This window comes from Oncorhynchus clarkii, chromosome 23, assembly GCF_045791955.1.
Source record: "Oncorhynchus clarkii lewisi isolate Uvic-CL-2024 chromosome 23, UVic_Ocla_1.0, whole genome shotgun sequence".
Classification (NCBI taxonomy): Eukaryota; Metazoa; Chordata; class Actinopteri; order Salmoniformes; family Salmonidae; genus Oncorhynchus; species Oncorhynchus clarkii.
Window position 1 is genome coordinate 7874965 of NC_092169.1, and position 11341 is coordinate 7886305.

Sequence of the window (11341 nt, forward strand, 5' to 3'; positions counted from 1 at the left end):
AATTTGCAAATTCTCCAAAATGTTATGAAGAGTGATCAGATGAATTGCAATTCATTGCAAAGTCCCTCTTTGCCATGCAAATGAATGGAATCCCATCATTGCTTTGCACAAAAAGGGCTTCACAGGCAAGGATATTGCTGCCAGTAAGATTGCACCTAACCCAACCATTTATCGGATCATCAAGAACTTCAAGAAGAGCGGTTCAATTGTTGTGAAGAAGGCTTCAGGGTGCCCAAGAAAGTCCAGCAAGCGCCAGGACTGTCTCCTAAAGTTGATTCAGCTGCGGGATCGGGGCACCACCAGTACAGAGCTTGCTCAGGAATGGCAGCAGGCAGGTGTAAGTGCATCTGCACGCACAGTGAGGTGAAGACTTTTGGAGGATGGGCTGGTGTCAAGAAGGGCAACAAAGAAGCCACATCTCTCCAGGAAAAACATCAGGGACAGACTGATATTCTGCAAAAGGTACAGGGATTGGACTTCTTAGGAATGGGGTAAAGTAATTTTCTCAGACGAATCCCCTTTCCGATTGTTTGGGGCATCCGGAAAAAAGCTTGTCCGGAGAAGACAAGTTGAGCGCTACCATCAGTCCTGTGTCATGCCAACAGTAAAGCATTCTGAGACCATTCATGTGTGGGGTTGCTTCTCAGCCAAGGGAGTGGGCTCACTAACAATTTTGCCTAAGAACACAACCATGAATAAAGAATGTTACCAACACATCCTCCGAGAGCAACTGCTCCCAACAATCCAGGAACAGTTTGGTGACGAACAATGCCTTTTCCGGCATGATGGAGCACCTTGCCATAAGGCAAAAGTAATAACTAAGTGGCTCGGGGAACAAAACATCAATATTTTGGGTCCATGGCCAGGAAACTCCCCAGACCTTAATCCAATTGAGAACTTGTGGTCAATCCTCAAGAGGTTGGTGGACAAACAAAAACTCACAAATTCTGACCAACTACAAGTATTGATTATGCAAGAATGGGCTGCCATCAGTGGCCCAGAAGTTAATTGACAGCATGCCAGGGCGGATTGCAGAGGTCTTGAAAAAGAAGGGTCAACACTGCAAATATTAACTCTTTGCATCAACTTCATGTAATTGTCAATAAAATCCTTTGACACTTATGAAACACTTGTAATTATACTTCAATATTCCATAGTAACATCTGACAAAAATATCTAAAGACACTGAAGCAGCAGACTTTGTGGAAATTAATATTTGTGTCATTCTCAAAACTTTTGGCCACGACTGTATGTTACATTAAGCTGTAATGTTGGTGTCTGTAAACGTTCACCATCTCTTGTTTATTTAGGACATGTACCTGAATGCTGGTGGAGTGACTGTCTCCTACTTTGAGTGGCTGAAGAACCTAAACCATGTCAGCTACGGTAGACTGACCTTCAAGTACGAGAGGGACTCCAACTACCACCTGCTCAGTAAGTCTGACATTTCTCTACCTGTAGCGAAGCACTCGCTCCTACTAAGTTCAGCCTGCTCTCTGTTAAGTCACAAAGATGGATGTTGTTGATCTTGTATTATACTAAAGTGTAAATCTTTAATTACTTCCCGTGTCAACGGGGAGATTTGTTAGAGTGGGAATGAGAACTATTAGAAATGTCAAACCCGAGGCTGATTAAACACAATGTTGTTTTTTTACAGCTGTGACTCATGTTGCACATAAAAAATGTATTGGACTGCAGAGTAGGCACGCAGACACACACACACACACGCGCGCACAGCACACACACACACACACACACACACACACACACACACACACACACACACACACACACACACACACACACACACACAGCACACAGAGTACAGCCCCTCCTCCGTGCCTGGTGAGCGAGAACATTATTGTCAGTCACTTTATGTAGGGTTTCCAGGAAGAGGTGGATGCTGACTGTCTGCAGGCCTTGTCTAACACTCACCCTCTTTCTCTCTTCCCGGTCTATCAGCAGCATCAATGAGGCAGTCTGATATTGTGCACATGCATTTTCACACAAAAGCCCCTCAGAACATGTATGTAGATTCGGTTTTCAGTACATTGCAGTGGAGGACTGAGCTGGGGTTATGCTTGTCACAGAGTGGGATGGTTTCTGAATATTTCAGAAGCTGAAGCCATTCCCTAGTCCCTCGAGAGTGGCAAGACTGGGCAGTGTTGGAGACATGGAAAAGAGATCAGAATAGATACGGCTGTGAATTGCCAAACCCATAACGTTTTTGAAGAAAGAGAACATTTATACCATATTATTAATGCAAGTGAAATAACTATTAAATGACCTAAAATTGAAGATTTATGAGCTGTATCCTTCATGATGGTTCAATGAGGATTTAGTCAGATTCATATCCATATTCACTACAACATAATATACATCATCTAGTCATATACATATGAACTGTCTGTGGTCTCCCTCAGTGTCCGTCCAGGAGAGTCGGGAGAGGAAGTTTGGGAAGCATGGAGGAACCATCCCTGTGGTCCCTACCTCTGAGTTCCAGGCCGGGATCGCTGTGAGTACAACCCTCCCCACACTGGCCTTTCTATGATCGTGGATTACTCTCTCTTCAATCAAACAATACCCCTAATATTTTATTAATATATGATATACAATATATATACAAAAGTATGTGGACACCCATTCAAATTGGTGGATTTGGCTATTTCGATCACACTCGTTGATGGCAGGTGTATAAAGTTGAGCACACAACCATGCAATCTCCATAGACAAACATTGGCTGTAGAATGGCCTTACTGGAGAGCTCTGTGACTTTCAACGTGGCACCTTTCCAACAAGTCAGTTGGTCAAAATTCTGCCCTGCTAGAGCTGCCCCGGTCAACTGTAAGTGCTGTTATTGTGATGTGGAAACGTCCAGGAGCAACCGGCTCAACCGCAAAGTGGTAATTCACACAAGCTCACAGAACAGGGCAGCTAAAGTGCGTAGAGCGTAAACATCGTCTGTCCTTGGTTGCAACACTCTACATGGCCAAAATGTAGCACTACATGACCAAGAGTATATGGACACCTGCTGGTCAAACATCTCATTCCAGAATCATGGCGGTGAGCTCTACATCACTCCAGCCGACACTTGGCATTGCGCATGGTGCCCTTTGGCTTGTGTGCGGCTGCTCGGCCATAGAAAACCATTTCATGAATCTTGCGACAAACAGCTATTGTGCTGACGTTGCTTCCAGATGCAGTTTGGAACTCTGTATATCACAGTTAAGCTGCATTTCTCCAGAGATGAGTAAGGGTTTAGTTTAGTGGGCTAAATGTGAGCTCTGAGCCCTATTTTCAATGTATTTTTCTCTGTTTGGTTCCAGGGAGCTTCAGGACATTGTGCACTCAGGACTGGCCTACACCATGGAGAGGTCTGCCAGGGTAAGAGGCCGATTGCTTAAACATGATTATCTGGGCTAAATGGTTCCTCACAGGTCCAGGGACAGGGGTTTTATTCAAAGGAAATGCTGTGTTAATCCAACACAAGGTCCTGAGGCATCCCATTACTCCTGTTCGGGGAAATGAAGTCTTGAAAGTTGAAGTCATGCTTCAACGGTCTAGTGACAAGCTCCATTTCTGTTTTACACATCTCATTACCCAAACAGCACTAAGCTCATATTCCCTTTTCACTGCTATCTTGCCACAATTTTTTTTGTTCCCCATTCAAGCTCATAAAATAAATCGCTCTCGAACATGGTACACACACACACACACACACACACACACCCACATCCACACCCACATCCTCTCTCACCGGTTTGCTGTGCGTGCGAGCAGTGGTAACTGGGGCAGCCAGGGCTTTGTTAGTCTCTCATCATTGCTAGCACTGATGCCAGAGAGAGCAGCGATAGGATGAAGATTCAGACCGTTACCCTGCTCCCCTCTACCATTAACACACTATCTATCCCACAAACACTGATGACTTTAATGTCACGTCTGACTGAGGATCCAGCCTTTGTGGAATGACATCCCCCTGCATCATATGGGGCTGCCTATACCATCTCCCAGGAAATGTAGTACTCTGTGCAGACATACTGCATAAGAGTCTGCTGGTTTGTTACTTGCTTATTGCTCCCTGGGGGTTATTTCTTTAAAAGTACACATAGAGATGCTTTATTATCCTGTGGAAATGGATCACTGCATTGATAATGGAACAATAGTGGTGTATTGCAGTAGGTAAGAAATGGAGGATGGGAAAATAATGATTACTTGAAGGGACACGGAGATGAACATCTTGGTTGAGTTTATATTCTTTGTTTTCTCTCCCCTTTTTAGCAAATCATGCGCACCGCTAACAAGTACAACCTGGGCCTTGACCTGAGGACGGCAGCGTACGTCAACGCCATCGAGAAGGTCTTCAAGGTGTACAACGAGGCTGGTGTTACCTTCACATAGGCGGCTCCTCACCACCCCGCCCGCCTCCGTCTGTCTGTCCGTCCACCCGAGCAGACCCAGGCCCCCCCCACCCCCCCAACAATCACACAACATATCAAGTGTTTACATTTTACACATGACCATTAGCTTTACTCGTTGTATATGTAAAACCAGCCAAGCAATATGCACATTCTTTTGCGTTCTCATGTCTTCAAGAGAACCCATGTTCTAGCTTGCCTTAAATCCAGTAGGGCTGTTCTATGACGCTACTGTGTCTATGGTCATTTTTTTCTTTACTGTCGAAACCTCGTTTATTTTCTCAGTCATTCTATGGACTCCAACCCATTTATTCCTGTTACTATATTCTTATGCCAGTAAACACCAAAAATGCTGGTCTACAGCTTTCACGGGATACTGCTTTTATGAATCAGTGTTGTGCTTTTTCAGCATCTGTTATGGATCTACAGACAGATTTGAGTAAATTAGTCAATATAATAGAATGTAGAGCATATCAGAAACACACTTAAAGCCTTAATTGCACCGGTTTCTCCTGTGGTGAAATGGAGCAAATGTTTACCTAAATGGAGAAAGTTTTCTTACCTACACCAGAATGTTCTTTCTATTTAAAGTCTCCCAATAAGACTTCAGTGCGCTTATAAAGCAGTGCACAACGTGTGCTTCTACACTATTCAAGATGATATCATAAAATACATTTGTTACAAATACAGACTCATTATATGTTTGTAAGTAGGTTGGCGCAACACTAAAACGCTGAATTCCAGAAGATTGTTCTGTTCACCTTTTCGGTGTCTTTGTTCTAAACCTGAATGCTTTGTCTTGCCTCAGAATTTGAGCCATATCAGAATGGTTTCTGTGCTGAAGGCTACTGGAAGGGGAGATGGGAGGGAATATGTGAGAACGGCCTTGATTGACTGCTTTGGGATTCTATGTAAGAGAATTTGTACTGCCTTTTTGTTGATACAGAATTAAACTTTAAAATGCTCAATTGTTTTTATGTAATGTATTCATTGATTCAAACCAGAAACCATGATTCCCCATGGGGTATGCAAAGATTTTTCCATTGGGGCAAAATTCAGCTTATTTTGTATATCAATAGCTAGGTTTTGGTTGCGTAATCTCCGCTGTACCTAATTCAACAGACTTTTGAAATAAACATTTTTATTTACTTTTCAAATATAATACATAACATTTCACAATGTAGCATAGTGATAATAATAGATTATGAGGGTAAAATAATATATTCTTCATAGGCTTTAACCAGAGGTCTGTCAGATTGACTGACAATGAGAGGAACCGCTTCAAAGTCTGACTCAGCCGAAGAGACTTTTCCCAAATGACAGCACTTGGTCTGCGGCGCTGTTGTCCTTAGATTTGTCGTCACTCTCACCAGACATCTCTCCTGCAATGTCTCCCAGTGTGTCTGTCAGGTCTGAAGGATAAGCAGAGTTTAGCAGAATTGTAGATTTTATAAATAAACATGACCAAAGGTTGCAAGGATACAGATGGAACTCAACATGACTTCTTGTCTAAACAGCAGCAGCAAAAACAGCTGCAAAGCTTATATCAGGCAATATATTTACATTTGAGTCATGTATTAGAATATCTTATGCAGAGCGATTTAGCTAGGTGACACAACCACATATCACTCTTTCCATCCAATTGGCAACAGATTTTCATGCTGAACATTCTAAAATCTGCATTAAAACAATAGGCCTATGCACATTTTCCCTTCCAGAAATGTATTTCCATCAAATTGACCTGTTGCAGATAAAAGCCTGTGTTTGACAGTGCACATAAAAGTGTATTAAACATAGAAGACAGGCAGGGGGTGCTGTTTGGAAGCTTCATCGCAGCCATTTTGTACTCCTCCATTGTAAAAAAAACTAAATACTATACTTTGGAGCTTTTCTGAAAAGACACCTTAATGCAGACTCTTAAATGATATTATGTGAACTAAACATAAACATGTTATATAAAAACATTCCATTTTTAGAGAGTACTAATGTTATTGTCCCCACTACAACAAATACATACTTAAATACATGTCATTTTGTCTTTTTTTTAAAAAATACTGTAGAATTCCATTCATTCCTATAGAGGGAGGACTGCTCCTAATGAGGGTTACCAATATGGCGGCTTGTGGCTTCAAAGCCTCTCATTGGTGACAGTAACATAATCAATCCAGGGTTTATACACATAGTTGGTCCTGACATTACGGGGAAGTTTTTTTCAACGATTTGGGTGCCAGGTCAGAGAAGAGTTTTGAAAGGGTTTTGTTTAGAAGGGATACAGCTTTTTTCTAGAAGGACTTTCCGTGGCCCTAAGCTGGGTTTTTTCTAAATTGACTTTAAGTAGCCTTAAGCAAGTAAGCACACCTGAATAGGATGCATGAGGTTTGTACTTCATAATACTATGTAATTTGTACATTATTGTACTATGTAATGTAGGGTATTTATTTATTACCAAATGTAAGTTGATTTACCTCTGTTACCTCCTCCGGCCCCACCTGCTCCAGTACTTGACTCTTCTTTCTCATCCTTGCCAGAGAAGAGACTTCCGAAGCCGCCTCCCTCTTTGTCTTTGCCCTTGTCGTCATCCTTTGATCCTGCAAACAATCCTCCAATACCCCCACTGCTGCCCCCGCTGGACTCCTCCTTCTTTGAATCATCCCCTCCAAGCATGCTCTTCACCTTTTCTTTGGCAACTTTAGCTGCGAAACATCACCAAGTGAACTGTTTAGAAATCTGACCAGAAACATATATGATGCATGAAACTAAAAGGTGATTATTATTATTATTATTATTATTGTAATGACACCCTTCTACTGTATTTTAAAGTTTAATAAACTGTGTGATGTCGTATTTGAAGATATTTCAGAGACTGCAACAGTCTACGATATAAAATACATCGGTGGTTTTATTTATTTGGTCGCAGATGCCACATTCACGACGACCTTCTATGGGTGTACAAGCAAACATTTCTTAGGCCTACATGTTGTTGACATCTCGGTAATTACACTGTAATGCAGCTAGTTTCAAGGATATGCACATTTAACAAACAGGACATGCATATTTGAACATAATTGTGGCCTAGCTTCCAGTACATTTCTAAAAGACAAATGCCATGTATTGCATTTTGTATGCTTCCCGTCATGAGCTGTCCATAAATTACATGGTTATTAAGCACAAGTTGATGCTGATGCCAGAGGTTCCAGTTGCCAGTCAAATCCAGAAGGATTCATCTCACTTTCTCTGTAACATCTAATTAGAGTAAATGAGAAACTGTGAAAACAGAGGATCAGATCGATTCAGAGCGTGCTGACATGCTTACAAAGAGTTTAGAGGAGAGATGGCCGGATCATTATTTACTGCAGCTGAAAGAGGAATGTCACTGAGCTGAGTTTACACGCTGATCTGAGCGCAGAGGCCAAGGCAATGGAAAAAATTACAAAAACAAGTCAGGTCTGTCCAAGCCTAGCAACCGCCCTTAAATGCCAAGGTTTGTATGACAGAGGCCCAACTTATACCAAAGGATGCTGAGTTTTAAAAGTAAACGTCAGTTTGTGTGTGTTTATGTGTAAAAGTGTATATTTAGAGGAAAGTGAAATTAATCTATGTTTAATCATTTCCAGCTGCTACCAGCCTCACTCCAGCCTATGCAAAGTGGGACAGTGGAACGCTCCACAGAAATGAATCACGCAGAACAAAAGTCAAACAAACCAGTTCCAGCTGTGCGTCACTCCCTTCTCCTCACTCAACCCCATCTCCTCCCCCCTTTCCCACATCTCCCCCTCACCTGCCGTATCCACTGCCTGGTCCACATATTTGTCAGCCGAGTCACCCAAAATGCCTGAGAGGAAAGACATGTCTCTGAAGAGTAGTCAGCGTCTCTAGAGCAGTGTGTATGAGTCTGAGAGAGTATGTCAGAGTAGTATGTGGGGGCGGAGGAGGGCATGGTGTCTTATAGAGGTTGGCACTCTCAGTCCCTAAGCCTACGCCTCTCACAGCTCTACCGATTGGCCAGAGAGTACAGGATATGGCAAGAGGGTGTAACTCAGGACGGTAAGGAAGGGGAATGGAGGGGGGCTGGCTTGCTTTTGAGAGTGAATTCCATGACTGCTTGCCTTTCCCCCCGAATAAAAGCTTCTTTGTGGGGCTCGGTAGCTACAACACAGTAGAGGAGTGAGTAGCCTGTGAATGTGTGTGTTGGGGAGGCTGGCTCTTGGAAACTGTGAAAGGAAAGTTTGGCACGCGGCCCTGTCTCCACCCTCAGTTGGAATGCTTGAAATGACCATAATGATACTCTCTGTCACAGGCGAAGAGATGAAAGGGGCCTAAATGCAGTAGCCAAAATACAAGTCTGCCCATTGGAGCAGAGCTCTGTTTTGAGTCTGTCTTCAAAGTGCACCATGAAGAGTGGTGGGAAAAACAAGAAACTGTCCATCTGCCATCATTCGTGTGATTGGTTCAACATTCCACTAGCTCATGAGTAACAGAAAAATACTGCATCCACGAGACCTATGCTCGCAATGAACAATGTAACAAAGTAAGAAATCAATCGGCCATAAGACTACTTACCTCTCATCAATATTTGATGATGCATTGTTGTGGATTCTATTGCTGTGGTTGTGCCATATGACTCATCAATTTGCAATGTACTAATATCTGAGTTTGCATGGGATCTGAGGTGGGATGGTGCATTCACAATTTCCTTTATTTTTAATTTTTTATCTCAGACATGCTTATCCTGACTTTATCTATAATTGTATAAGAGTGCCTTCTTTTTGAGTAGATGTAGACCTACACTGTACACATAATATAAGACAGTTAGACAGGAAGGGTGATTCGACGCCAGTGGGAGCAGAAAATATTTAGGGTATCTCAGATTGTTCTGGCAATTCTCACATATGATAGTAAATTGTAAATACGTAGTATGTCTAGATAAGAAACACCATTTCCACATTAATTTATTCAGCATTACAAATATGAATATGAATATCTCTAAACTACCCTTCTCGACTATTTTTAGATATTTCCTAGTTCCGACTAGCACATGAATGCAACATAAGTCTCAAAAGCCAGACCCTAGACAACACAGTGACTAAAGTTTGGTTTCAATGATAGACCCTCTTGGCATAAAGGAGCTATGTCACTGCCTACGTCGATAAGGGAAAATGAATCATCACGAGGTATGTCTGCCAAATCACGAGGCAGACATGCCAGAACATTGCGATTCAAAACACAGGTTTGCAGGCAAAACCTTTGCAGTGGTTTGCCAAATGCACTCCTTAAAAATAACCTCCATGATCTGCATCTTGCTAGCTACTACACTGAACAAAAATATAAATGCAACATGCAACAATTTCAATCATTTTACTGAGTTACCGATCATAAGGAAATCAGTCAATTGAAATAAATTCATTAGGCGCTAATCTATGGATTTCACGACTGAGAAAACAGATATGCATCTGTTGGTCACAGATTCCTTTAAAAAAAAGCTAGGGGTGTGAATCAGAAAACCAATCAGGATCTGGTGTGACCACCATCTCCTTCGCATAGAGTTAATCAGGCTGTTGATTGTGGCCTGTTGTCCCTGTGGCCTGTTGTCCCTGTGGCCTGTTGTCCCACTCCCGTTCTAAGGATGCGCAAAGATGCTGGATATTGGTGGGAACTGGAAGACACTGTCATACACATCGATCCAGAGCATCCCAAACATGCTCAATGGGTGACTAGTCTGGGGAGTATGCAGGCCATGGAAGAACTGAGCCATTTTCAGCTTTTAGGAATTCTGTACAGATCATTACGACATGGGACAGTGCATTATCATGCTGAAATAAGAGGTGACGGCGGGGCGGATGAATGGCACGATAATGGGCCTCCGGATCTCGTCACGGTATCTCTGTGCATTCAAATTGCCATCAATAAAATGCAATTGTGTTTGTTGTCCGTAGCTTAGGCCTGGCCATACCATAACCCCAGCGCCACCACGGGGTACTCTGCTCACAATGTTGACATCAGCAAACGTCTCGCTCAAATGAAGCCATACACGCTTTCTACCGTCTGCCCAGTACTGTTGAAGCTGGGATTCATGTGAGAAGAGCTAACTTCTCCAGCGTTCCAGTGACCATTGAAGGTGAGAATCTGCCCATAGAAGTTGGTTATGAAGCCGAACTGCAGTCAGGTCAAGACCCTGGTGAGGACGACGAACACGCAGATGAGCTTCCTTGAGACAGTTTCTGCAGAAATTGTTGTGCAAGCCTACAGTTTCATCAGCTTTATGGGTGGTGGTCTCAGACGATCCTGCAGGTGAAGAAGCCCGATGTGGAGGTCCTGTGCTGACATGGTTACACGTGGTCTGCGGTTGAGGCCGGTTGGACATACTGCCAAATTCTCTAAAATGACGTTGGAGTCGGCTTATGGTAGAGAAATGAACATAGTATAGAACAAGAAGGCCCGCACACCGTTAAAGCTCCCAATTCACCGCTTTATTGGCAACGTTTCAATCCGAAACAAGAAATGAACATACCCTTTTCTGGCAACAACTGTGGTGGACATTCCTGCAGTCAAATTAAATCTAAATCAAATCAAAATGTATTTGTCAGATGCACGAAATACAACAAATGTAGACCTTACCGTGAAATACTAACTTTACAAGCCTTTAACCAACAGTGCAGTTCAAGAATATTTAAGATATTTACCAAATAAACTAAAGTAAAAAATAATAACAATGACAAGGCTATATACAGGGGGTACCGGTACCGAGTCAGTGTGCGGTGGTACAGGTTAGTTGAGGTCATTTGTACATGTAGGTAGGGGTCAAGTGATATTAAATAGCGAGTAGCAGCAGTGTACAAAACAAATGGAGGGGGGGGGGTGTCAATGTAAATAGTCCGGTGGCCATTTGATTAATTGTTCAGCAGTCTTATGGATCGATGTTAGAAACT

General features: G+C 42.6%; 1 long non-coding RNA gene across 1 annotated transcript; it reads left to right on the forward strand.

Moving 5' to 3' along the window:
• Nucleotides 1–3334: 3334 nt before the first annotated feature.
• On the forward strand, nucleotides 3335–5383 carry LOC139381594 (uncharacterized). The gene is made up of 2 exons (XR_011628566.1): nucleotides 3335–3384; nucleotides 4279–5383. It is a non-coding gene; the product is annotated as an uncharacterized lncRNA (long non-coding RNA).
• The last annotated feature ends 5958 nt before the right edge of the window (nucleotides 5384–11341 follow it).